Source organism: Odocoileus virginianus, chromosome 25, assembly GCF_023699985.2.
Source record: "Odocoileus virginianus isolate 20LAN1187 ecotype Illinois chromosome 25, Ovbor_1.2, whole genome shotgun sequence".
NCBI lineage: Eukaryota > Metazoa > Chordata > Mammalia > Artiodactyla > Cervidae > Odocoileus > Odocoileus virginianus.
The window spans coordinates 27,936,594-27,963,963 of NC_069698.1; the positions used below are offsets into that span (position 1 = coordinate 27,936,594).

At 36.4% G+C, this 27,370-nt stretch overlaps 1 protein-coding gene and 1 non-coding gene across 10 annotated transcripts in view; one reads left to right on the plus strand and one right to left on the minus strand.

Moving 5' to 3' along the window:
* Positions 1 to 27,370, plus strand: part of ROBO1 (roundabout guidance receptor 1) — a 1,227,175-nt gene that overhangs the window by 969,922 nt on the left and 229,883 nt on the right. The gene's annotated exons all lie outside the window — the stretch shown is intronic.
* On the minus strand, positions 8,462 to 8,534 carry TRNAF-GAA (transfer RNA phenylalanine (anticodon GAA)). Its single transcript has one exon. It is a non-coding gene; the product is annotated as a tRNA-Phe (tRNA).

Below are 27,370 nucleotides of genomic sequence, written 5' to 3' on the forward strand. Positions count from 1 at the left end.
ACATGCATAATCCGGTATACTGTCTTTACATTATGGTATACATACCCTTCATTCGGGCTTCCCTGGTGGCTGAGTTAGTAAAGAATCTGCCTGCAATGCAGGCGACTATGTGCAATGCAGGAGACCTGGATTTAATTCCTAGGTTGGATAGAGCCCCTGGAGAAGGAAATGGCAACCCATTCCAGTATTCTTGCCTGGAGAATCCTATGTACAAAGAAGCCTGGCAGGCTATAGTCCATGGGTTCGCAAAGAGCCGGACCCAGCTTAGCAACTAAACCACCACCACCACCAAAGAATTCATTACATTTCCAAAGTCCCTTTGCCATTCAGGTTAACACATTCACATATTCTAAGGATTAAGGCATGGATATCTTTGGGATCGGGGCTTCCCTGGTATCTCAGCTGATAAAGAATCTGCCTGCAATGCAGAAGACCTAGGTTTGATCCCTGGGTTGGGAAGATCCCCTGCAGGAGGCAACCCACTTCAATATTCTTGCCTGGAGAATCCCCATGGACAGAGGAGCCAGGCGGGCTATAGTCCATGGGTTTGCAAACAGGCAGACATGACTCAGTGACTAAGCACAGCATATCTTTGGGATCTATTATTTTAACCCCAAATATAAAATGTAAAAGTTGCAGAAAAAATTTCCCCTGTTCTCCCTTTCACTTGTTCAATAGTTTATCTCCAATATCTGAAGGTCTGAGAGACTTATAGTCTAGTTGGGAAATAAAATCTATATCCTCCTATTAGGATGTACGGGGCTCCCAAGAGCTGTTAAAAAGAAGTGTTCAGGACCCAAAGGAAATTGCAGTCTTTCTAATGGGGAGGAAAAAGATCAAGGAAAGCTTCTTTGAAGAGGTAGCTTTTGAAGTATATCCTGAAGGATGAATAAGGGGAAGGTATTTTTTGTCTTAAGGACTCCAAGGCTTAAAAGCAAAGACATATGCTATATTCAGGATGTGGCAGCAGTCTGGGATTCATAGAGGTATGAAATAAAAATGGGATTTTGTAACCTTGCTAAGAAGTAAGAACTTTATTCTATAATAGGAGTCATTGAAGCATTTTGGCTGCAGGAATAGACTAAAAGTCATGTTTTAGAAAATGAAAGTCTGGTGACAAAGTGGAGGATATATTGGCGAGAACACCCATTGGAAGGCTGTGTAGAAGGGGAAGGAGAAGGGAGGAAAATCCCAGTAGAAATGGTAGAAATTATGCAATTATATCCAGCAATTCTTTCAAGGTGTTTGACTGGTTGAATGAGGGGTTGATGGTAAATGTAGATTTTCTAGTCTTGGAGACTGAGGAAGGTAATGTTATTGTTCCAAGATAAAGGAGATGTGGAGAATAAGGTTTCTGAGTGAGAAGATAGGGAGTTTGGATTTGTACATTTACTATCATCATGCAATTTGAGAAGGAAATTGGGAGGGCTTTGGGCCAAAGGTATCTATAGGAAATCCATCAACATCAGTATGATAGTTGAGGTAAAAGAATGAGTAAGGTCATTTGGTGAAAAAAAGAAGAAATCTGCAGTGTTCTTGGTGATACTGAGGATTATCCACATATGAGGGGAAAATAGCAAGAATTTAATTGGTAATGGAAGTTAAGATGAAGCCATCTGAAATACTGGGGAAAACTTCCTGCAAGGGGAGGTTCAAAATTGAAGAGGGAAGTTTGTACCCTTTAACCAACCTTTCCTTTTCCCACAATGAAAAGTCTGAGAATGTAATGTAACGTAAGGTGACTCTAAGTGATAACTCTGTACTGTTTAACTGTTGAATTGATATTTGCTAAGAGAGTAGAACTTAAATGTATTCTGGCAGTCTGTGACTTGTCATTTCATTCTCTTAACAGAGTCTTTCACATAGCAGTAGTTTTTAATTTTAATAAAGCCAAACATGTCAAAAAAAAAAAAATAAAGGATTAATACATCATGTGATGATGTGTTAACCAGCGGGTGAATCCTTTTACAAAGTGCTCATACTCATTCAGTTGAGTTGCGCCTGACTCTGCGACTCCATGGACTGTAGCCCACCTCTGTCCATGGAGATTCTCCAGGCAAGAATACTGGAGCGGGTTGCCATGCCCCACTTTCGGGTATTTTCTTGACCCCCAGGGATCAAACCCGCATCTCCTGCAGCTCCTGCATTTCAGGCAGATTCTTTACTGCTGAGCCTCCAGGGAAGCCTTTTCACAATACATATATATATATGTATGTATATCAAATCACTACAGTGTACACTTAAATATTTTACCATTTTATTTGCCTGTTATATCACAAAGCTAAAATTTAAAAAGTTTATAGTTAGAGGAGGAGGAATTTAGCAAAAGATGGGAACGTGCCTCTTCTAGGAAGAGGTACCATTTGCCAGAGCAAGGGAAGCTTCAAGTAGCAGAAGATGCTCAGAGAGAACACCTTGAGGGCTTGTACCTGGAAGGTCCTGGCAGGGGCTAAACACTTACCATTGTTTGAACTGAGTTGAAGTCACTCCATTTGGCGGGTTAGCCTCAATGGGATCTGGACAAGGAAAATGAATCAAGTCTGACTGCTTGGTCCTGGTTCCAGACAATTCAGTCTGTGGTTAAACCAGTTACTTTTGTTAAGGAGCCTTTCTTCTTTCAGCTTACTCATTTCTGTGCTTTTATTACTATTATTATTTTGTTTTGTTCATCTCCCTTAGTTTCCTGGTAAAGATACATGGGGGAAATCCATCATGGTTTCTTATGAATCAAGGAAAAAAGTCTTTAACCACAATTAGACCAGAATAACTAGAAACATCATTATGTTCTAAAAGCAGTGTTTCTTTACATTATTTTCCACTCAGAATATCTCAAGAGAAATACGTATTATTTCTCTTCCTTCCTTTTCCATAAACCTTGGTTTCTTTGGTGCTCATTTAAACAGACTCTACCTCCTAATACCCTTCCTCGCTGCTGAAATATACAGTTGTTTCTCACTTTCAGGGGGATTGGTTCTAGGAAAACCCCCATAACCAAAACATGCAGATGCTTAAGCCCCTCATATAAAATGGTATAGTATTTGAATATAACATACATACATCTTTCCATATACTTTGAATCATCTCTAGATTACTTATAACATGTAATACCATGTCAGTGCTATATAAGTAGTTGTAAATATGATGCAAATGCTATATAAATAGTTTCCAGTATGTAGTGAATTCAAACTTTTCTCTTGGAATTTTTCAGGAATTTTTTTCCTGGATGTTTTTGATCCATGACTGGCTGAATCTATGAATTGGAAACCCACAGATAGGGAGGACTGATAATTATTCATACAGTAAAAACTTTATTATAACTTTAACACTTATTTGTTGATTTTCCTTTAATTTCAACCTCTGTCACTATCTTGGGGATTTAAGCATCAGATGATCCACTCAACACCTTGGTCTTTCCATTCCCTGACCACCTTATCTACAGTAATTTTTTCCTCCTTGTTGCTATGTTCCTGTCCTAGGTCTGATCACCTCCAAAATTGTACTTCCTCTGAAACCTACAATTCAAACTCTTTGTCCTTACATTTAGGAAGACTACTTGCAAACACACCCAACTCCATCTATAATAATTTTCTCCATCTCTACCAGGAACACCTTGGCATGAGTTCCTTTCTCCTGCTCTACTTCAAGAGTCTGTCACTGGTCTCCCTGCCTCTGTACAGTTTACCTAGAATCCTGCATGGGACAAATAGTTGTTGAATGAATGAAATACATGTTGAGGAAAAAGGAAAATTTTGGGATATTTATTTGCAGTTCCCAGATATGTCCTGAAGTAGTAATGTCCAGTCTTTGGCACTGTTTTTGTACTTACTTCAGTTCAGTTCAGTTCAGTTGCTCAGTCGTGTCCGACTCTTTGCGACCCCATGAACTGCAGCACACCAGGCCTCCCTGTCCATCACCAACTCCCAGAGTCCACCCAAACCCATGTCCATTGAGTCGGTGATGCCATCCAACCATCTCATCCCCTGTCATCCCCCTTTCCTCCTGCCCTTACTTAAGCTGTAGAAAATGTGACTTCTGAGATTGGCCATAAACATGTATTCTTTTGGGCTTTCCTGGTGGCTGAGATGGTAAAGAATCCACCTGCAATGCAGGAGACCTTGGTTTGATCCCTGGGTTGGGAAGTTCCCCTGGAAGAGGGCATGGCAACCCACTCCAGTATTCTTGCTGGTAGGATTCCATGGATAGAGGAGCCTGGTGGCCTAGGGGGACACAAAGAGTCTGACATGACTAAGGGACTAACACTTTCACTTTACACACAGGTATTCCTTTAAATAAAGTGCTCTGGACACTTTCCCAAGCTGGTTCCAAGTTCCCATTTTATAAGGATCTCAGATGCTGAGACCCTCCCTGGTAGGACTAATTGTTTCCATCATCAGGGTTGGTTTGTGGAATCAACCTCGGTGGTGGCATAGTACCTCAAAGTCTGCTTTTGGTTCTGGTGAAGCCAGGGTCTGGAATGACCGAAGAGGTGAATGAAGGAGCTATTTTGAGAGGTGGGGCCTGTTTTTTTCTGATTCCCTCCGGTGGGTTCTCTAAGACTCTGGTCTCCAAACATTTTGGCAGCAGGGACCAGTTTCATGGAAGACACTATTTCCACGGACTGGTGGGAGTGGGGAGGCAGGGAGGATGGTTTTGGGATGATTCAAGTGCATTCCATTTATTATGCCCCTCCTGATCTGTCAGGAGGTGGAGCTCAGGTATGAGTCATGTGAAGTGGCTGTAAATACAGATGAAGCTTTAATCACTAGCCTGTCACTTGCCTTCTGTGGTGAGGCCTGGTTTCCTAACAGGCCATACACCCAGGGAGTTGGGACCCCTGCTCTGAGAGAATGAACAGTCCCAGTTCTGCTTTAAATAGCCCAACTTTAAATAACCCTCTCTTATCAAAGCACAGGTACTAAAATGCTGCTCACCGCCCCTGTTTAATGAAGAAGGCCTGTTTGTAGGCTGAGAAAGATGGGATGGAGAGACAGTTTAGCCATATTGACAGCTGGGAGCTGGAGGCATCAAATATTTCCCATTTCAAATCTTGACAATATATTAGGAATGTTTCCTGTGTTTTACATGACAGTTGTACATTTTTCAGAATGCTGACCTTGGGGCCTTGTAAGGTTCTGTAACATCAAAGATTCCATTACGTTTATTATACTCGCTTTATCAAGAGTCATCCAGGTTTAAATAAGAATTTGAAACAAGGGTTGCTGACAGCTGAAAGGCCTTGTAGAAGGTACTGACTTAAAACTTGAGATTTATTAATAAAAGTAATGAAAGAGAGAAGCCCCTCCTGCTTCACTAAAGCCTGGATGTGTACCATCAGGCAAAACACTTCAACCCTTCGGTTGTTCTAAATGTTAGTGTGTTAGCATTACCTGAAGGACTTGATAAAACCAGATTGCTGGCCATAACCCCGAAGTTTCTGATTCAGCGGTTCTGGAGTTGGGTCTGAGAGTCTGAATTTCTGAAATGTTCCCATACGATGCTGATGCTGCTGGTGGTCCAGAGACCACACTGGAAGAATCACTGGCTTACCTCTTCAAGTTGGTTTTCTCATATCTAAAAATAGGTATATCTAGAGCTCATTTCTGTGGGCCTATTGTAAGAATGATGGTTTGGTCGCTGTCGTGTCCGACTCTTGTTGAGTCCATGGACTGTAGCCTGCCAGGCTCCTCTGACCATGGAATTTCCAGGCAAGAATACTGGAGTGTGTTGCATTTCCTTCTCCAGGGGATCTCCCTGACCCAAGAATCGAACCCATGTCTCCTTCATTGCAGGTAGATTCTTTACTGACTGAGCTATGAGGGAAGCTGTTGTAAGAACAGGACACACCTAAACATGAGGCTCAGAATAAGGACTCTGTTGATGCTTAACTCTTAAGTTAACCCTTTATGGCTAATTGCCTAAAGCATACAAAAGTTAAATTTTCAAAATTTCAAGTTTTTCAAGTCTGTTGATTCATCTGCTACATTTGCAAAAACACATTTCCTTGTATCGTATGCACCTGTGTTCAGTAGTTGAAAAATGAAGCTTGCCTGTACACATTCACAGTACTTATCATATTTACTTGTTTCTGTAAGTATATTATCTAATGATTATAGTACCTATTTGAACCCTTGAAAAACAACTTTCAGGAGGATGAATATTTTGTGAATAAATGTTGTAAGTAATATATATCACCTGAGCTCTGATTGGAAGTATTTTCAATAGATATAGCTATGAATAAAATTGTTTTAAAAAGTCACTTTGAAAAATATCATTAGCCTTTAGTTAATGCTGTAAACATTGTTTGAAAAGGAGAAAAACATCATTTGGAATGGGATTTTTTAAAGGGTTAAAGGTTGAATTTAGGACCGGCCCTTTAGGGTTAGAGGAAACAATGGTGATATTTTCAAATACCTGGTATCTTTTATAGATTGCACTGACTATTCAGAATGTAAAATATATTTTGATCAAATGTAGATAATTCATTTAATTGTATGAAATATAACTTTTAAATGAAAATGCATTTTTTTTCGGTATGTCTAAACATAATCTATATTAAAGGGGATTGGATGATTTAGTGTTTTTTTATTAAGTTAGACTATAGCTCAGAGCACATAGGAAGAGACAGAGTTTATGAAACATAGCTTGGGCTCTTGCAATTATTGGTTATACACTAACTGTTGGGAGGATTAATTGTATGTCCTTACAGTGTTTGGGTTACCTTGAAAAATCCAGTGACCTTTAAATTTATGATACTGTATTTCATCTTCCAAGATGACATCCTTGTAATAAGCATAGGAAAGTTATTCAGCTTGAGATAGCTTCTATATTCTTCTGTTGACATGTTTATTCACTTTGTTTATGTGCTTGTTCTTGGCCTTTTCCCCTGAATTTTTTAATACTTTTTTTTTAGACTAGGGTATGATACTTACTAGATTAAATATAATTCTCAAGTTAGCTAGAGTTTTTGTGTTTCCTATAAAAATTTTACAGCAAGTCCTGGCAACAGCAATCTAGATTTCTTGTTCAAAACCCATTTCTAATGTTTAAAACTATAAAGGAATTACAGCCATTATGTAGATTACTTAAAAAAATAGATCTTTCTTTTAGAGTGTAATTTGTTACCATGAAGCTTAAAAACGTAGGAAGTTCGGGAAGTATATCTTTTCTGAATGTTCCCTTGGAACTAACTATACTTTAACTTTTAAATGTTTTTTCCTCTTAGAATAATAAAAACAACATGTAAAAGTAATTTTTGATCTGGATGAAGTTTCATAGTTTCATTTCCCTTAGAGTTTAAAAAGAAAAAAAAAAAGATTCTGGTAATGTTTTCATCATTTTATGTTAAGAGAGTGAGCAGTCTGTGATAATTCAAGTTCTTTTTGCAGTAATTCTTCTTTCCTATTAGGATGTATATTTAAATTAAGAAAAACTGTTATTTAATGATTTTTAAGGAGACTGTTCTTTATTGTACTCTTGTCTGTAACCTAGTTTTAAAAGTTAAGCTTAAAGTGATGCTTACTATAGTTGTAATAACACTGCATGAAGTCTGAGCAGAGAAATTTAAAGATGCGTAATAATATATAATATGTTTAATGAGGTTATCTGAGCCACTTTAACTTTTGAGAACCATATAATTTGAATAATTATGGTGAAAATATTAGTGAGAAAACCCACGTTGTCTGGCAGTGCAAAGGTGTGTAATTGTTTAAGGCAAATTATCAAGCCAGGTAGTTCTCACAGGGTGGCATAGGCAAATATTTTCACCTTGCTCAGTGTACAATTACCCAGATTTTGCACAAATCTGCCAGAATTTGCTGGTTCAGAAACGCATTTTTTTAGTACTCGAGTAGTAGATCTCTTTCACAGAAACAGAAACAAACTTATGTTTACCAAAGTGGAAAGTGGGGGCTTGGGATAAATTAGGAGTTTGGGATTAACACATACACGCTACTGTATATGAAATGGAAGGGGAATCTGCCTGCAAATGCAGGAGACGGAAGAGATGCAGTTTCAATCCCTGGGTCAGGAAGATCCCCTGAAGAGGGAAACTGCAATCCACTCCAGTATTCTTGCCTGGAAAATTCCATGGACAGAGGAAATTGTTGGGCTACAGTCCATGGGGTCGCAAAGAGTCGGACCCAACTAAGCAACTAAACATACACACACATATATGCAATAGATAAGCAACAAGGACCTACTGTATATCACAGAGAAGTATACTCAATATTTTATACTACCTTATAAGGGAAAAGAATCTGGAAGAATTTATATATCTATATATGTATATTTCATGTATATTTATACATATATATATATGAAAGTGTGATAATGTTAGTCGCTCAGTCATGTCCAACTCTTTGCAGCCCCGTTTTCTATAGCCCTCCAGGTTCAGACTCCTCTGTCCATGGAATTCTCCAGGCAAGAATACTGGAGTGGGTAGCCATTCCCTTTTTCAGGGAGTCTTCCTGACCCAGGAATCGAACCTGGGTCTCCTGCATTTCAGGCAGATGTTTTACCATCTGAACCACCAGGGAAGCCTGTATATATATGCAAATGAGTTGACAAATAAATTATATATATAACTGAACCACTTTGCTGTATACCTGAAATTAATAGAACATTGTAAATCGAGTATTCTTCAATTAAAAAAAAAAGTAGATCTGTTTCTCAGAGTAGGCTCAAATTAATCAAGCTCCTGGAGACTTAATACATAAACCAGAATGCTAACTTGGACACTTAGGTTCTCTGAACACCAACTTTTTCCTCTGTGGCCATAATACAAAGACATACTCTCTTTGAGATGCTGCTGGGTGTTCATGCCATGAGAATAAGTGGTCAGAGTATGACTCAAATGTTTAGTGGTATTAGGCTTCTGAACTTAATGATAATAGCTTTATCACAGGTACTTTGTGTTCTTCAGGGCCAGAAAAATCATATTTTTGTATATTGGCACCTGTTTCAGTGAACAACGGTCGGATGATTAATGCCCAATAAACCTTTGTCTGTTAATTTGTTGATTAGTTCCCATCCTTTCGAGTTACAACCTTCTTTTTGTTATACCAGTCTATCAAAGTGTAAGCAAATTTTGGTGCCCCTGGGAAATTTCTTATCCATTTGACAAAGGCCTTTTAATATGTTTAATATTTTGAAAATCCATAGAAGTTAGTTGGAAAACATGAAAAGAACCTATAATCTTCATTGCAGTTTTTATTAGACAAGCCTCTATATTAAAATTGTATACAATTTCCAGCATGTGTACGATTTTAGAAAAATTTTAACAATTGCCATAAAAGATTTATTTGGAAGATGTAAAGTTTTGATTCAAGAGTTCATTGATTCTGATTATAAAAATAAAGTTAATATATATGCTCTTCCAAGAAGAATCACTGACTACATAAATGTATAAAGAAGAAAAGGCAATTCATCCATAGTCCTGTCACCCAGAGAAAGCCACTCTTCATATTTTGGCATATATACTTTTTAATAAAAGTATACTTAACTCTGAAGTGATTTTGTTAAGCTTCTCCAGAGAAACAGAAATAAAGGGAAATCTATATATAACATATAGACATATAACAACAGGAAGTTGTTAGAAAGAAAGACATGTTTTAAGGAATAGGCTAACATGACTGAGGAGCCGGAAAGTCTGAAAAATCTGTAGGATGGGATACCCAGGGAAGGGTTGATGTTGCAGTCTTGAGTCTGGAGGCAGAATTCCTTCATGTGTTGCAGGGGCAGTAGGCGAAAGGGGCCTCAACCTTTTCTCTTAAGGCCTCCAACTGACTGGTTGAGGGCCACCCACATTATAAAAGGTGTTCTGCCTTACTTAATGTCCACTGATGTAAACGTTGATTATATCTTAAGAATACCTTTACAGCAACATCCAGATGGTTCTTTGGCCACACAGTTAGGTACCATTGCTTAGCCAAGTTGACCCATAAGATTAACCATTATAGTAATCTTATATTATCAGTTTTATTGGCCTCATGGTAAAATCCAAACCCCTTAGCCTGTTAGGCAACATCTTATATAAATTGATCTCTACCTACCTTGTTTGTCTAACTTATAGACGCCTTTCTTCTCATTGCCAAAATAACAGGGCGTCAAATAGTGATAACAAAGAATTGAAAAGTGGGCAAGCATTGTTTTTAATGAAAAATTATAAGAAGGAATTAAATCTTACTGCTGGTAGGCTGCTGTCCATAGGGTTGCACAGTGTCACACGACTGAAGCGACTTAGCATCTACGCATGCTTTGGAGAAGGAAATGGCAACCCACTCCAGTATTCTTGCCTGGAGAATCCCAGGGACAGAGGAGCCTGGTGGGCTGCTGTCTGTGGGGTCACATAGTCGGACATGACTGAAGTGACTTAGCAGCAGCAGCTGACCACAATTTTTCCTAATTTTGTGGGTAATTTCTTAATATTGTTTGAATTGGTAGTTTCTTTTAGAGAATTTTGTCACTTATTATTTAATATGAATTGTTATAACATACTATAGGAAGTAGAATTGATATTATCATAGAGAAAAGAAAAATCTGTTATAATGATAAAGATTTTCACTTAATTGGAGTCAAATATATTTCAGAGGTTTAAAATACTCCTCACAAATCATCTTTGCATTTCGGCTTAACATATTAAATTGCTTTGCTTAATTATAAGTATTCTATACTACTAAATGAGATCTTCAGATGGCTTTAGGGATTGATAGAAACCATTAAAAATGACTGCATACTAGAAGTTATGTTTCATTTCCTAGGAACTGATTCTAAATTAAAACATGGTTTAAATTTCTGGGAAGCTACACATTGATTTAATGCATTGCTTACATTTACAATATATGTAGAAGTCATTATTTATAACCTTATTAATAACTAGCATGAGCACCCTATAAGTGTTTCCCTATAATGTTTATACTATATATTATATTGGAAAAAAATCACTAAATTTTCAGTATTTTTTAAATAGGGAAATCAATATGCTTGTTTGCAGTCTATAAATTATTTTGGGGTGAAGTGAAGTGAAGTGAAAGTTGCTCAGTTGCATCTGCTCTTTGCAACCCCTTGGACTGTACAGCCCATCCAATTCTCTAGGCCAGAATACTGGAGTGGGCAGCCTTTCCCTTCTCAAGGGGATCTTCCCAACCCAAGAATTGAACCAGGATCTCCTGTATTGCAGGTGGGTTCTTTACCAACGGAGGTATCAGGGAAGCCCTATTTTGGGTTAAATGAAGTGAATTAATCAAAATAAAATGTGACTAACAATTCTCATAGATAAGGTGTGAATTTATCTGGGAAGGGCAACTAAAAGCACTTAAAAATATGAAGATCAATTCTACAAAATGTATATTGATATTACAAAGCATTATTGATTGAACCTTAATAAGTAAAACATGAAAAATACAAAAAAATGAGTTAATATAAATATTGAAACAACAAAAAACATAACTTTTTAAAAAAGTAGACTTTGCTGTTGAGATTTTGACTTTTTTAAACAGCAAAGTCTAACTTTTTAAAAAAGTTATGCTTTTTGTTGTTTTATTTTTTAATATTTTTATTAACTCATTTTTTGTATTTTTCATGTCTTACTTGGTAAGGCTCAATCAATAATGCTTTGTAATACTAATGTACATTTTGTAGAACTGACCTGCATATTTTTAAGTGCTTTCCGTTGCCCTTCCCAGATAAATTCAAACTTTATCTGTGAGAATTATTAGTCATATTTTATAGATAAACATCCAGTAAAAAAAATAAAAAACAACAACCAACAATTGTTGAATGCTCTCTGTATGCCAGGAACTGTGCTGAGTATTTGCATGGAGTATAATTTTTAACCTCCACAACTGCATTGTAGTGGTGAAAGTGAGACATATTGTTATAACGTGATAAAGTGAAGAGATAAACTGGGATTCGGGAGACCCAGATTCCTGCCAAAGCTTCTAATAAACATGTTTATGAGAACACTGCTAATGCTTCCTTATGAGTAACTGAAGGGGGTTGGTTAAGAACCTCTGTCTTTGTAAAGCATTGCTCCGCTGATCTCCATCGAACTGCCAGCTCAGCATCTCTACAATATCTAGAAGACACCTCAAGCTCACTGTGTCCAAAACAGAATATTGAAGACTGCTCCACTCCCAGGCTTCCCAGCTCAGTAAACACAAACTCGAACGTCTTGTTGCTCAAGTTAAATGCCATTAATCCATCCTTGACTTATCTTCCTTTATATGCATCATCCAGTTTATCAGCAGATCCTGTCATCTGCACCTTCAACATGTATCTGGGCTCCTTGCTGCCTTTTCATCCCCACTCTTGTGGCAAACCGAGCCACCATTTTCTGTACCTGATTTACTACATTCACTACCCAGGGGGGCTCCCACTTCCATTCCTGCATAATCCTCACATCCCTCTCTCCTTTTATTTTTTATTTTTTAATTTTTTTTATTCTAATTTTTTTTTCCATTTATTTTTATTAGTTGGAGGCTAATTACTTTACATCATTACAGTAGTTTTTGTCATACATTGAAATGAATTAGCCATGGATTTACATGTATTCCCCATCCCGGTCCCCCCTCCCACCTCCCTCTCCACCCGATCCCTCTGGGTCTTCCCAGTGCACCAGGCCCGAGCACGTGTCTCATGCACCCAACCTGGGCTGGTGATCTGTTTCACCCTAGAGAATGCAAGTCACTTCATATTGTGCTCTGAACCCCTGAAGAATTTCAGTCTCACTTCGGGTCAAAGTCAAGTCTGCACAGAACCATGAGCCTGATGTGATCTCTGTTCTCACCCCTCCTCCCAGCCCCTCTGACCTTGTTTTCCCCACTCGGGCTCGCTTCTTTCCAGACGAGCTGGATACCTTCTGCCTGGACAGTTCTATCTCCAGACGTCCACTTATTTGCTTCCTTACCTTTTTAAATCGGTGGTGCGCAAAGGTCATGAAAATAGGATTTCTCTGATTTCTGGTTTAACAGGGCGCCCTGCACCCTTCCCCCTCACCTCTCATCCTGCGCACTCTCACTCCTTCATGCTGCTTTAGTTTCCCATTTAGCATTTGTCGCCATGAGGGTGAGGTCTCCATCTTCTTTGTTCACTGCTTTGTCTTCAGGATCCTTGTAGTTGAATGAATGATAGATTAAATGCAAATATTTCCTACCACAGTTGTGATATAGCTCTGTAAATACATCTACTGTTTTAGATGGGATGAAGAAGTAAAATAAACCAAAAACTTCCCCTTTTCCTTTAAAACAGTTATTAGGTTAGGTTTAACTAAGACAATTTCTGTGGTTGCTGAGAAAACATAAAATTATAGAATATTTCCTGGATCATCCATGATGCTACACTTCATTTGCAGAAATATAGCAAGGTTGTTCAGAATTCAGAATGTACAGATTGTTTTTATGGAGATAAAATGACAGAAATAAATGGAAAATTTTTTTATCAGGCTACTTAATTGTCTGATAATTCTCATAATCTTTTAGCAGGTTACTCTTTTCCAAACACACTGTTGTTACACAAACAAAATGATTATATATATATATATATATATATATTTGTTGTTGTTTAGTCACTAAGTTGAGTCCAACTCTATGCAATTTTATGGATTATAGCCCACCAGGCTCATATATATGTGTGTGTGTGTGTGTGTGTGTGTGTGTGTGTGTGTATGTAATGCTTTTAATTATTCTAACTTTTCTTTTACCTGAAAGCAGAAATCACTTAATGCACAGTGAAAAATTTCTAGACTGAAATGAGCTGGTCTGGTTTTATTTCTTTAACTTAGTGTGTGGCCTTGGAGAAGTTACATGCTCTTACCAAGCCAGGGCTCTTATCTTTAAAATAGGTGTAATAATAGGTGTAATAATAACCACTCTCTTACCTGCCTGACTGGATTGTTAAGGTTAATAAGATAATGGCTGTTTAGAACTTTGAAGTCCTCAGGAGGAAGGTATATGAGAGAAGGAGTGTTACACTTTTCTGATGGAAAAGTGCCCTGTCCAGATATTTTGCCAATTTCCCTACCAGACTTACGGAAGCACGTTGGCCCTCCTTAGACCACTGTTTTGAGGTAAGACTTCAGGTACTCCACGTGTCAGCACAGCTAATCTCTGAACTCTGCCAGCTTTGCACATGTGTTCACCAGTACGGCGATGAAAAAGAAACAAACTGTGGCCTGAGACATTTCTGGCGCCTATTATGGAAGCTACACATTTGCCAGATTTCTATTTTTCCATTATAGTAATTTGAAACTCTTTTGGACATACCTGTCCCAGGTAAATTTGGTTTTTTCAGGAGTTACATTCCATCCTCTGTCGGATGTCTTTTAGTCAAGATAATGTCTCTTCAGTGGTTATCTCCCAGATTCTAAGAGGATTTCCCTTTCACTTGCCTTTTTTTAAAAATCACTTCACTCTTCAGCCTGGAGCCTAGATTTGATTAATCGATTTCCCTGTTCTATTTAAGGGTTGTTTTTATTAATGCACTTTTCAAGCCGAGACACAGCATTATCGCCTTCTCGATCACTGTACTGAGTGTTGAGACCTGAGCAGGCCAGCTCTAGCAGCTGTGTTTCCCCCTTGGATCTCGGGCTGAAAACTTTCATCTCCCTTGCTGTCTCAGCTGCTGGTCTGAGGCTCTGGCCTTCCCATAACTCAAAGCAATTTCAAAGCAATGAAAGTAACCTCTTTGGAATGCTTTTGGAAAACCACAGAAAGGTTCTTTAAAAGTACACCACTTATATACTTTAAATGAATGTTTCCATTTTAAGGTAATAACAGCATAATGTCAGGAGTCAATGCATGGTATTTAACTACACTATGAACATAGTGTAGGCTTGTCTAAATAGACCAATTAAAGAAAGAAAGAAAAAAGAAACGGCAAAGGTTGGAATCCTTAAAATGATCTCATAGTTGTGGAATCTATGAATCGAAGGTTGTGTTTTCCAAAATTCTATGTGTAAAGTAACATTTTCTATAGGCCTGAAGATTTTTTCCCCCTAGCTTAGAGATTGTGTGAAAAGATGCCATCATCACAAGTGAGAATAGTATTAATTGTTTTAACTGGGGAGGTGCCTAGTGTTCACAGGGAAACATTTTAGACTGGAGTTTGATTTACTGGGGGAGTGGGGAGGATCAAATCCGCATGTCTTTAAATAATAATTTGTTAAATCTGCCATCAATGCAATAAAATGTGACTGATGATTTAAAAGATGAAGGGTCATTTTAGTGAAATTTGACATTGACCTCCAAGTCTGGACCAGAAGAAAACTGGGTTTTTATATTTGTCTTGCTTTCACAGAGGCAATTGTCACTTCAAACCTCCCTTGTTCTGACTTCGTGGCGAGTTAACTAAAGAAGGACTCTGAAATGTTTGTAATTACAAAAGAGATTACTAATTAGATTTTACATTTATATCTTTCTTAGCATTTCCCTAGTGTTTAGTGGCAAGAAGAAGCCTCATCCTGGGGCACTGGCAGAGGAAGAGAAATCTTTGGAGCTAATTCAGATGTCCAGTTGATGTTATATAAAAATAAGCAGACTTCCAATATTTCAGAGCCTCCCAGGGCCACCTTTACGAGTCAGCAAAGTGGAGCACACTACTGTAGTCCAGGAAAAATAATTTACTTGCCTTAAGAATTCTGAACACATTTTTTTTTTTTTTTAAAGTGATTTACTGCACGGATTTTAAAGCTTTTCTTCATAAGCACCAGTATCACCTTATCTGGAAAGGCAGCTTATTGCAGTCCTCCAGAGAGATTGCCTGTGCTACCAGGGGATTAAAGCATGTAGACATGCTATCACTTTCTCCTCTGGAGTCTCCCCAGACATGCTGGGCATTATGCTTAGTTCCAGTGAACTATTCTTGAACCTCTGCCATTCCAAGACTGCGTTCGTTGGTATAGTTTTCAGAGTAGCTTAAGAAAAAGTTCTACTCACTTTATGAACGTGTTTTTTTTTTTTATCATTTAGTCAATCCCTTTCCAATAAACATTTTTCTTTTCTTTGGGAAATCTATACATGTATATATGTGTATGTATATACATACATGTCTGCATATATTTTATTCACACTGAAACATACATAAAGAAAAATAGAAGGGCTTCCCAGGTGGTACAGTGGTAAAGAATCTGCCTGCCAGTGAAGGAGACTCAAGGGACATGGGTTCACTGTCTGGGTTCAGAAGATCCCCTAGAGTAGGAAGTGACAATCTGTTCTAGCATTCTTGCCTGGAAGAATGGGGTTGCAAAGAGTCGGACATGACTGAGCATACGTGCACACACACAGTAACCTATGCAATCAGATTTCAGCAGAAAATAAAAATACATTGTAGGGTACGAATGTGAGCTCCAGTGAAATTTTAAATTTTATAGTAGCCACATGGCAAAGAAAAAATGAAATTAGTCCTAATAAGACATTTCATTTAAATATCTATTTCATTTCAAATATATTTCACCTCAATATCCAAAGTAGTAATAGCATGTTAAGGTTTAATCAATATAAAAGTGATTAATGAGCTCAACCGGAGAAGTAAATGGCAACCCACTCTACTATTCTTGCCTGGAGAATCCTGTGGACAGAGGAGACTGGTGGGTTGCTGTCCATAGCGTCGCAGAGTCAGACACAGCTGAAGCAACTTGGCGGCAGCAGCAGCAGCAATGAGCTTAACATCCTTTTTTATACTAAATCTTCAAAGTCTGTGAATTTTATACTTACAGCTCATCATAACTCATAATTAATTCACACCCGTGGCTCCCGTATTTGAAAGTGAAGGAATACATATCTACCAAGAAACTATTTTGAAATAAGTCCTTAGGGAGAGTGTCAGCATTCTAAACAAGTAAAATTTTGACCAATTTTGTTTCTTCAACTTCTACAAGTATAACACATTTCATATAGTGTTCTTTTAACAAAATTACTTAAAATATAGAGCCATCTTTTAAAATAGCAATGACCCATTAAGCTAATACACACATCTTTTGGTGATGCACTTAACCCTATACCTTCCATTTTCCACAGACTGATATAGAGGAATTTCAAGGTGCTTCTTATACCCCAGTGGGAGCTGGATTCTTTAATTATTAAGCCATGAGACCATCTTCAACTTCTGTTATTTATTGAAGGCATGCTTTCTTGGTTTAAATGAAAATATATGGGAAAATTTGCATTTAAAATATTTTCAGTGTTAGAGCTTGACTTTAAACTTGTATTTTGTGATGTGTATATTGAGCACCATGATGCAAGACACGTGGATTTTCAGGTGAGATAAAAGATCAGAGAGGGCAGTTTTGCCCAAGCACAAGGTTTCCCTGAACGCTCTAACTGACTTGCCCTTTGCTCATAAATCTTTCGCCATGATCAACACAGAGACTAGTATTGATTTGCCAGTTAGCTATCTTGTCATCTCTGGGCTTGGGGCTTTTGACCTTTTGTTTGTTCCTGTAAAATTATGGTGAATCACAGACTTCTTTTCTAATAGGTCTTTTCAACTTTAAAAGGCCAACAGACTCTGTGAGAATATATTAAACAGTTGGATAATCCAGAAAAGGCGGGTACCCAAAAATACTTGTAGACTGCTAAAGGTCAGAAATCCTTCTTGAGTTCAAAATCACAAACACATTCTCTTAGGAGGGAACAACTGAGCAGGCAGAGGTCTTGAGTTTCGTTTGATCCTAGCTAAATATGCTTTGAGTTTCTTAGCAAAGTGTATCAAGGCATTTCACTCATAGCACCTGAGTGTGGACAAAGTGAATTTTAAAAGATGAGTTAATTTTAAAATGGAAAGGGAACACAAACACAGCAGTTTAAAGAAATATAATGAATCTAAATTGAAGGATCACAATTTATTTCTCAAAATGCTGATACTAGTATAATGTGACTTCAGTTGAGCTCCTTACAGTCTTCTTTGTGCTTTTTTTTCCCCCCCTCCTTTTGGTCACATGCATAGATAAGTCCTACATACTCTGATTTATAGATAAGCTGAGGATTATATCGGTAGACTGAATTGTCTACTGGAGACTGAATTTATTTCATAAATGTGAAATCAGATTTCAACCTTCATTCAACTGATTTTGTGTCATTTCACTCAATCTGTTAAAAGTGTAATTTATTATACTGGCCTGTCACCTGATGATTTCTCTGTTGCATATATATTTTATTCCCTTCAAGGGGATTCTTTTTGAACTTTAGTTTCTAAAATTATGTTTTGCTATAGATCTGTGAAAAACAAGAGAAGTTGGCTTTCTTTTATATTGTACCATTTGTTTCTAATCACTGTGTGTGTGTGTGTGTGTGTGTGTGTGTGTGTGTGTGTGACTTGTTCAGTTGTGTCCGACTCTTTGCAACCCCATGGACTATATAGCCCACCAGACTTTTCTCCAGGCAAGAATACTGGAGTGGATTGCCATTCCCTTCTCCAGGGGATCTTCCCAACCCAGAAATGGAACCCTGATCTCTTGCATTGCAGGCAGATTCTTTACCATTTGAGCTACAGGGAAGTTATTTGCAGCTATCATTTCAATAATTTTGGAGAAATTAGCTATTACTGAAAGATACTTTCTCTGAGACACGTTTACCTAGTACCTATTTGCCCTGGGTGGTGCCAAATGCTGTTATTTCTACAAGCGCAACTTATATAATGATGGGACACCAAAGAGCTTTTGGGGAGTTCAAGTATGTAAAACAAGGGTACTGTGTAAAGCGTGTTTGTTTTTTTTTTAAATTCACTCCTCTGTAACAGTCTTTTGCTGAGATGTACTGCATTACTGGAAAAGAAATGAATTTAAATATGGCCTCATGGAAGGTGAGTCCTTTCTTAATCAGGGAGTGAATGAAGCACTGATTATCAGATCTGAAAATAAGATTGCTATTTTTAAATAAATTGTTAGATAGTTAAGACATTTGCAATTTTAGTGTTAAAAATCTTCTGAAGAATCTATAGTAAAAGTTCCCTGATTTCCTAGTTCTTCTCTAAGGAAACCTCCAAATTATTTGTTTTGGGGGGAATCCTTTCAGAGGTCATTTATCGGAAAATAATTTTAAGTGTATGAAAATTAAAGGCAAGCGTTTCATACACATGGTAGCATGTTATACATATTGATACCAATGCATAAGGAACTTCCTCTTTTTCATTATATGTGGGTAGTATTTAGTTTTCTGAATAGTATAATACTTCATCTCATTCCTTTCTAATATATATTTATATGGTTTCCAGTCTATTTATTGCAGCAAACAGTGCTACCGTGAATACTGGCAAGATAGATTCCTAGAATTAAGTTACTGTGTCAAAAGATATATGAATCTGTAACTTTGTTAGATATTGCCAATTTTTTCTTCTTACCACTTGAAGAAGTCGTTGTTCCACCAGTAAGGCAAACTAGTTCCCATTTCTCTGAAAACTTCACTAATAGTGTAAAATCATTTTTTAATTTTTTATTGTTGAGTGTTTGCCTATCTGATATATCAGAATAGCTTTATTTTTCCCTTCTGGATGATGTGGAATAGTATTTCATCTACTTAGGAACCATTTATATAACATGTGGTATATGTGTGTCTGTGCATGAACAATTTGATCACATACTTTTTCATGTTTCTCTTGTCCGTCTTTTCCTTATTGATTTGTGTGAGTTCTTTATATATTAGGGAAACTGGCTCTTGTCTGTAATGTGTCATAGGAATTGCAAATATTTTCACAATTTGTCATTTATCTTTTGATTTTGTCTATGGTGATTTTGAAGTACAGAAAACTGGGATTTAAGTAACTGACTTTATTGATTTCTTTTTTTTCCTTTTATAACTGTCTTTTACAACATTGTTAGAAAGGCCTTCCCTATTCCAAAGGTATATATTTATTCTGCCATCAATATTTCCACTCCATTTATGGTCAAATCAGATAATTAGGTTGAGGCAAGTGTCAGTAATCCTGACCATGATACTTAGCTGATTAATTATGGCCAGCATACTGCAGAGACCTTTCTTTTGTTCTGCTTGAGGAAGGAAGGAGTTCCTTTATGTTTCTCATAGGACACAACCCCAACACTTAACTGAACCTCCTTTAAGCTTGAAGTGGTCAGTGGTAAGAAGCTGTCTAATTTCAAGGCCTGCTGGGGAGATGAGTGAATGTCAGGTTTCTCCTACACTTTGGCTATAGTTTATGCATGCTTTGATAATCCAGAGTTAAATGTAACTTACTGTTACCTATGATTTGAGTTTATCTATGACCCTTACTCCCATTGTCTTGGATTATCTGAAATTGACTGTATTATTAGTATGTTATTGTATTTAACACATTACCTTGCCTTATTGGCATTATAAATCAATTATAATATATACTTTATTCATTTTTCATAATTAGAAGTAAAAGGTTTATATTCTTATAGTTACATCAATATAAATAGAAATTGTCTTTCTACATTAATTTGTGGCTTAATATTTATTTCAGTTAAGTGTTTTAGTCATATCATGAGGGATTAAGGCTTGAAAGTAGAGTGACTCAATTACTAGCTATGCAGTTTTGCACAGTTAACTATATGACTTAGTGCAAGTGTGACCTCATGTGTTGATTTCTTCATCTTTAAAATGTAGGTAATAATTATAGCCATATCAGGGGATTGTTGTGAGTATGAATTAATTAAGACCTATGAAATACTTAAACTAATTCATGACATACATTAAGTCTTCAATAAATGTTAGTGATCATTTTTTATATCGTTACATTCAATTATGAAATCCAGAATCAGATAACTTGATAGAGGGTGAATATGACCATTAGACTGTTTATAATCCATGGACTGTTCCATACGGAGGCACAATTTTAGTCACTTTCAGCTATCACTAGATTATAGCAGCTTTTTTTTTAAGAAAAAACTCTGAGGCCATATCTGTTTCCTTTAGATGATCAAGACAGCTGAACATCTAATCCATTCATTTTGGTGCACATTGTGATTGAAACTGCTGAATCAATCATGCAGTGATTTGCTTTGATCATTAAGACAGCCAAAATGAAAGCATTGGCCATGCTGCCTAAGGTCCATTTATTTTGGAAATAACTTTTGACAGGTAAGACATAGTCCCGTATTGCCTTCCTGACATTTCATTGATATCTTGTGTGGCTTCTGGTAGCATATTTATCATTTCGCTAATACACTTCTTGTTATCATTTGTTCTCTGTTATCTTAATAAACGTAAGCAGATGATCCATGGGGGTGATTCATTCAAAGCCCTTTTAGCTGCAGATGGCCCGAGAGGCAACAGAGGAGGTGGCATTTTGTACTTTTGGTGTTGATGGGTGTGATCGAAGCAATGGGTTTAGTCCAACGAGAGCAAACTAAAGTGGTTCAAGGGAGGAAACAGTTTTCATATGCTTGCATAGTGACAAAACTAGAATTTTCAGTCTGTGAAGATTTAATTTGAAGTGGATATGATTAAAGGTGATAAAATCATGTTGTTGCTAGAATGAACAAGAACTTGTTCCTAATGAAAGGGCTTTAATAATTTTTAAAAGAATTAGTTTCAAAAGATAATTGCTTATTAAATATTGCTTTTTCTATCCTAATGAATATTTATCATGATATTTCATTAATGTTACTGAAAAAGTATTACTGAAAAAAGAATATTCAGTGCAGACCAACACAAGTTCATGAACTAAGGAAGGCCACCAATTTTATACACACACACACACACACACACACACACACACACACACACACAAGTTCAGGTGATCAAAAAGGCTCACAACCAAACTGATTTGAACATTGGACAACTGTAAGAATGAAATGCAGTGAACCGTAACTTTTAACTCTTTAATATTTTCTGAAGAATTTAGCAACTCAAATCAATAGACTTTGGGTTGTGATTCTCAGCTAAGGGTAGATTTCAGAAAAAGATATGCCCACAAAGAAAATCTCTCAGGGTCTCTGGAGATTTTGTTTTGCTTTGTTTTTTGCTTGTTTCTTTATCAAACAAGGTCATGGTTTGAAATAATTGGAAAGCATGGCACTAGTCTGTAGTCATTATCTTTTAAAATCTAGATTTAGTCAAGGGAGTGCTAGAAGTGTCTTGTGTTTGGAGAATGTGGGTTGGGGAATAAGGTTGAGAATCCTCTCCCCTTTTTGGTCATTTCTTTTGACTTATGTCTAAGTGGAAGAATTGAAAAATGGTGATTGGCTTTTGCAAGTAGTGCAATCAAATGGCAGTCTAAAAGAAAGAGAGCTAAGTAAAACTGTTGAGCATGTATTGATTTTTAAGTACACATAGATTGTGGTCAATGTCAACATGACCTTTACTTATGATAGACAGCTTGTTTTGGAGAAGTTTCTTTCACAGTGGCCATTTATGCAATCAATGAAAAGGGGGCATAGAAAGGTTAGCTTATTTATAAATTCTTATAAACCTGAATTGAAATTTGAAAAAATTTGAATTAAAAGATGTTAGTGAGCTGAATTTATGATCGCAGTAGGCTTCCTTACATATATACATATGTTTAATACTATTAATTATCTTGAATTAACTTGGATTTTTAATATATCATTAAAGAAAAATCAAATACTGAAAATATTAAGGTATATGCGCAAAATTGGGAATTTAATTGAATATCATTTGTTTAATAAGTTGAACAGATTTACTTTCTTTATAGTCGGGAGTAATGTCATTATGCAGCATGGCATGTGTTTTTCCATCTAGTTATCTGGTGTTTGTTGTTGCTGTTTAATGGCATACTTGTGTTTGTATGAATGTGCACACATGTGTATATGTGTGCATGTATATATTGCTTCATACTGGTACTGTGCAATTTTTGTTAATTTTATTTTTGTATATTTTATATTTTTATGGCTATAGTGAATTAATTATTTTCTCTGTATTCCTGACAAGTGATGTATAGGAAAGAAAATTTTTTTCATTATTCAGTTTGAAAACTTTGTTACATATTCTTGTAAACAGCCAGTTTTTTTTTAGGTTGCTTCATAAATGGTAATATCATAAAACAATGATAGATTTGACATTTATTTCCCCAAATCTGTACTTGAAATATTCTTTCCTGTCAAATTGCATTAAATAGCACATTCAGAAAAACATAAAATAATATTTTTTAAGAAAATAAACACATTTTTTCTTATGAATTTAATAGTGTATCATTAATTGTGATATTAGGAATTGATTTAATAGATTAAAAACATCCATTTGAGATCATATTAAGCAGCAGCTTTGCTTCGTCTCTCAGCATTGTTCTACTAATCTGAACATATATATTTTAAAAATATTTGTTTGGCAGTGTCATAGAAGAGACTTTTTAAGCAGCTTCTCCCATTATTTAGGAATTTTTACTTATAAAAATTGTCTGTTTTTTCAGTAAAGCTACCAATACTTTTCCTTTACTGAGCGTCTGTATTCAAATTAAGAGTTGAATTTAAACATTATAGACACGTGGCAAATTATTGAGATTAAATGTTTTTAATTGTGATGAACATTGATAAACCCACATTTAGTAATTGTTCTATTTCATTTACTAACATCAATATCAATTCACTTGTGAATTATAATTCTTTTATAATGTCTATTTTATGTTGTTTCATTTTTCTTTTTTTCCCCCAATATAATAGTAGTATGTTTAGATTGAGATCTTAAGATGTGATGGGTATATTCTTTAATAAATTGACAGAAGTGTGCATGGATGCCACAGTGACTTCCTTTTGAGTTGTTGCTCTGTGGATCACAACAGATGCTTAGGTTCTTTCTTTATTTTGGTGTAAAAAATAATCTTAAAAATTATTAAATTTTAACCCGGCAATTTAAAATTGTTGTTTTAAAATGCTTCTGGATATTTATAATTAACCAATGTGTTAAAGAAGAAATTGAAAAGCAAGTTACAAAAGTATCTTAATTGAATAAAAATGAAAACACAACGCACTAAAATGTACAGGAAGCCACGAAAGCAATAGATAGGGGAAATTTATAAAAAAAAATAAAATGCTTCTGTCTCATTCTTACATCAAAAGGAGAATTTTGTTTACAACTCAATTTTATGGAGGAAGGGAAGAAAATTTGGAAGGAGTATGATGCTTTCCTTTATTATCAGGCAGGCCAATACGTCCCCTAATACAACTTAACTTCCAATCTTAATCAGCAAGAGGTTATTTTGCAAGTTTTTTCTTTTTGTTATTATTGATCATTGTCGATAATTACCTGTTATATAATTTTTGATTGAAACTGTTAAATATGAGTGAGCATTTGTCATGCTTTCTGAAGGAGTTCTGGTGGCTCAGCTGGTAAAGAATCCACCTGCAATGTGGGAGACCTGGGTTTGATCCCTGGGTTGAGAAGATCCCCTGGAGGAGGACATGGCAACCCACACCAGTATTCTTGCCTGAAGAATTCCATGGACAGAGGAGCCTGGTGGGCTACAGTCCATGAGGCCGGCAAGAGTCAGACACGACTGAGCGACTAAGCAGAGCAGAAAGGAATTCCTCAATTGTAAATTTCGTAAAGAGATTTGGGGAAAACTCTGAAAGAGAACCAAACTTCTTTACTAGTGAAACGGAACTTTAGGCAGTTCTAAGTACTAGTTTACAATAAGCTATCATAGAACATATTCCATTGATATTTGGAAGTAAAACGGATCAGTTGATTTGGGCCTCATTATTTGTTCCACTATGTATTTTAATTTTTGGAGGCTACTAAATTTACACATCACTGAAGTTCTCTAAAATAAATTTGGCCTAACCCAACTGAAATGATTCAATTCCATCTCAGAAATAGGTGTTCAGTTCAGTTCAGTCGCTCAGTCGTGCCCTACTCTCTGCGACCCCATGGACTGCAGCCCGCCAGGCCTCCCCGTCCATCACCAACTCCCTGAACTTACTAAAATTCATGTCCATTGAGTCAGTGATGCCAGCCAACCATCTCATCCTCTGTCGTCTCTTCCCAATTTCAATCTTTCCCAGCATCAGAGTCTTTTCAAATGAGTCAGTTCTTCACATCAGGTGGCCAAAGGTATTGGAGTTCAGATGCAGCAATCAGTCCTTCCAATGAATATTCAGAAATAGGTGAGGGAGTTTAAAATATTCTTTCAAGTGCTTAAGAAAGGTATTAAGACACAGTAAGGAAAATGTCATCCCTAAGATTATAATTAATTAGACTATTGCTTTTCTACTTTTGGTTTAAAACCTGAATATATGACTATGGCTTTAAAAATGTTTAATTTGGCTGTCTTGCTACATTGAGATGTAGAAGATTAATATAGCAGTTAGAAATACAAGGAAATGAATATTTCCCAGTCGGTTAAATGTGGGAATTTATAATTCATAAGTTGATATAATTTCTTAAACATATTGTCTTTGTAACTATGGGTGCATCATTTCTTGGTAAGATTTTTATTTAGAGATTGCTGTTTTGTAGTGTAATCTTACATGTTCCCTGTAGGAAATTTAGCAGATAATATTGTAATGTGAAGAATATAGACCACTGTGTCATAGCAGTTTCTTAGATTTTTTTCATTTGAAGACATTAATAATGTTGCTTATAAACCCATGACACTGAATCACTGTCTTTTACAAATGTCATGTTCGAGTATCTTGACTACCAAGTTGTAAATCTCATCCCTAGTGCTTTTCTTGTCTTCACTACCCATCTTGTTACATTTTGGGGGAGGGGTTCTGTTTTTTTCTATTGATGGCCATTTGTTTCATCTAGAAAAGCCAAATAAAGCAACATTTGGAAAATATTATTAACTACATAATTTGTGGTGACATAACTCAGAGAAAAAAAGCATTTCAGTTTCTCGAAATGTGGGACTTAAGGGGATGATTCCAATGGAGGCTTCTGTTCTATGAGTAATGAAAATGCTGGATGACAAAAACATCTGTTTTATAAATACAGAATAGGCATTGATTCTTCTTTTGGCTTTACTCTGTTACAATAGTCTGTCTGAATGTGATAAATCCCACTAGTAAAACAAGTTGAATGTATTGTTTTTAAAGCTTTACTGGGGACAGAAGCTTTATTCTAGACTTAACTGTCATGGCATTATATACAAAAACATTTACATTTTAGGAAAAACTACTTCTTTCCATAATTAATATGGGATAGAGGAAACTTACTTTGTACTAACAGATCATTATAAAGTGCTATAATATTCTAGAAGAATAACTCTTTAAAATATTCTCAGGGCACATTTTTAAAAATTAAGTCCAACATTGACTTGAAAGAATTCAGCTATTTCAGTTGACCACCAGGCCAATTCCTTAGCTCAGCTGTATCTGACAGTTCAGACATAGTTAATTATTCAAGGCCAGATAAGGAAGAATGTGAACGCATTTAGTATATTTTACCTTTTAACACTTGATTTGTATTTCTTAAAGAAATTAGCTTGTCTCCATGTTAATAATGGTTTGTTTCAAAATTAAGTAGTGTAAGCACCTTGGTGTGTCTGTGGACGGACTGGAGATGTATTTCAAATAACCAAATAGAAAAACTCACTTTTGTGTTCTTTGGTACATTCATTTGCCTCTTCTACCAACGTCATCTTCTACTTTCTCTGGCCCCCCTCCATCAAGTTATTCCTTCCTCTGCCCCTTCAAACTCTCATTTCCTGTTAAATTTCTTCTGTAAACATACCCAAGCCTTCCCTATCCAAAATCACTAACTAAACAGCAGTCTGGTCTGTCTCTCCTCCCCCACTCTGTCCTCTCTCTCCTCTTTTATTAGGACTTTTAAAAAGCTTGGTGTACCCTCATTAAGTCTATTTATTAACCTTCCATTCTCATTGAAAATTGCTATAATCTGGTTTCAATCATCATCACTCCATTGTAATTTTTGTTAATTGGCTCACAGATGTCCTTCTATTTGTAATAAGGAAACAGTCGTGTTTTGGTCATCTTACTGGACCTCTCTACTCTATTTTGCACTTTCATAATATTCTTTCCTTAGATTCTGTGAAATTGCATCCTCTCATATAAGCTTGCTATTCCTTCTCTCCGCTCACCCAGAACTGGTGTTTGCCAAAGGTCAGACTGTAGCCTGTTGTTTGCTGTTTTATTTAGCTTCCTATGTTTGTTTTTATTCTACATGCTCGTTCTGTTCAACTTATTTAGAATCGTAATATCACATGTGTCTCAGAGTTCCTTCAAACTCTCCCAAGTGATATTACAACTGGTAAAATTTTGGCAAGTGTCTGTTGAATCTCCTTTATTTAGCATAAGTGCCTAAGTCATATGTAGCATGAATGAACCATTCACTGTATGCCAGCCCCAACACTTAAGTATTTTTATTTTACTTATCACACAAAATGTTCTTCCCTGTTGGCTCAAATGGTAAAGAATCTGCCTGCAATGCAGAAGACCTGGATTTGATCCCTGGGTTGGGAAGATCCCCTGGAGGAGGACATG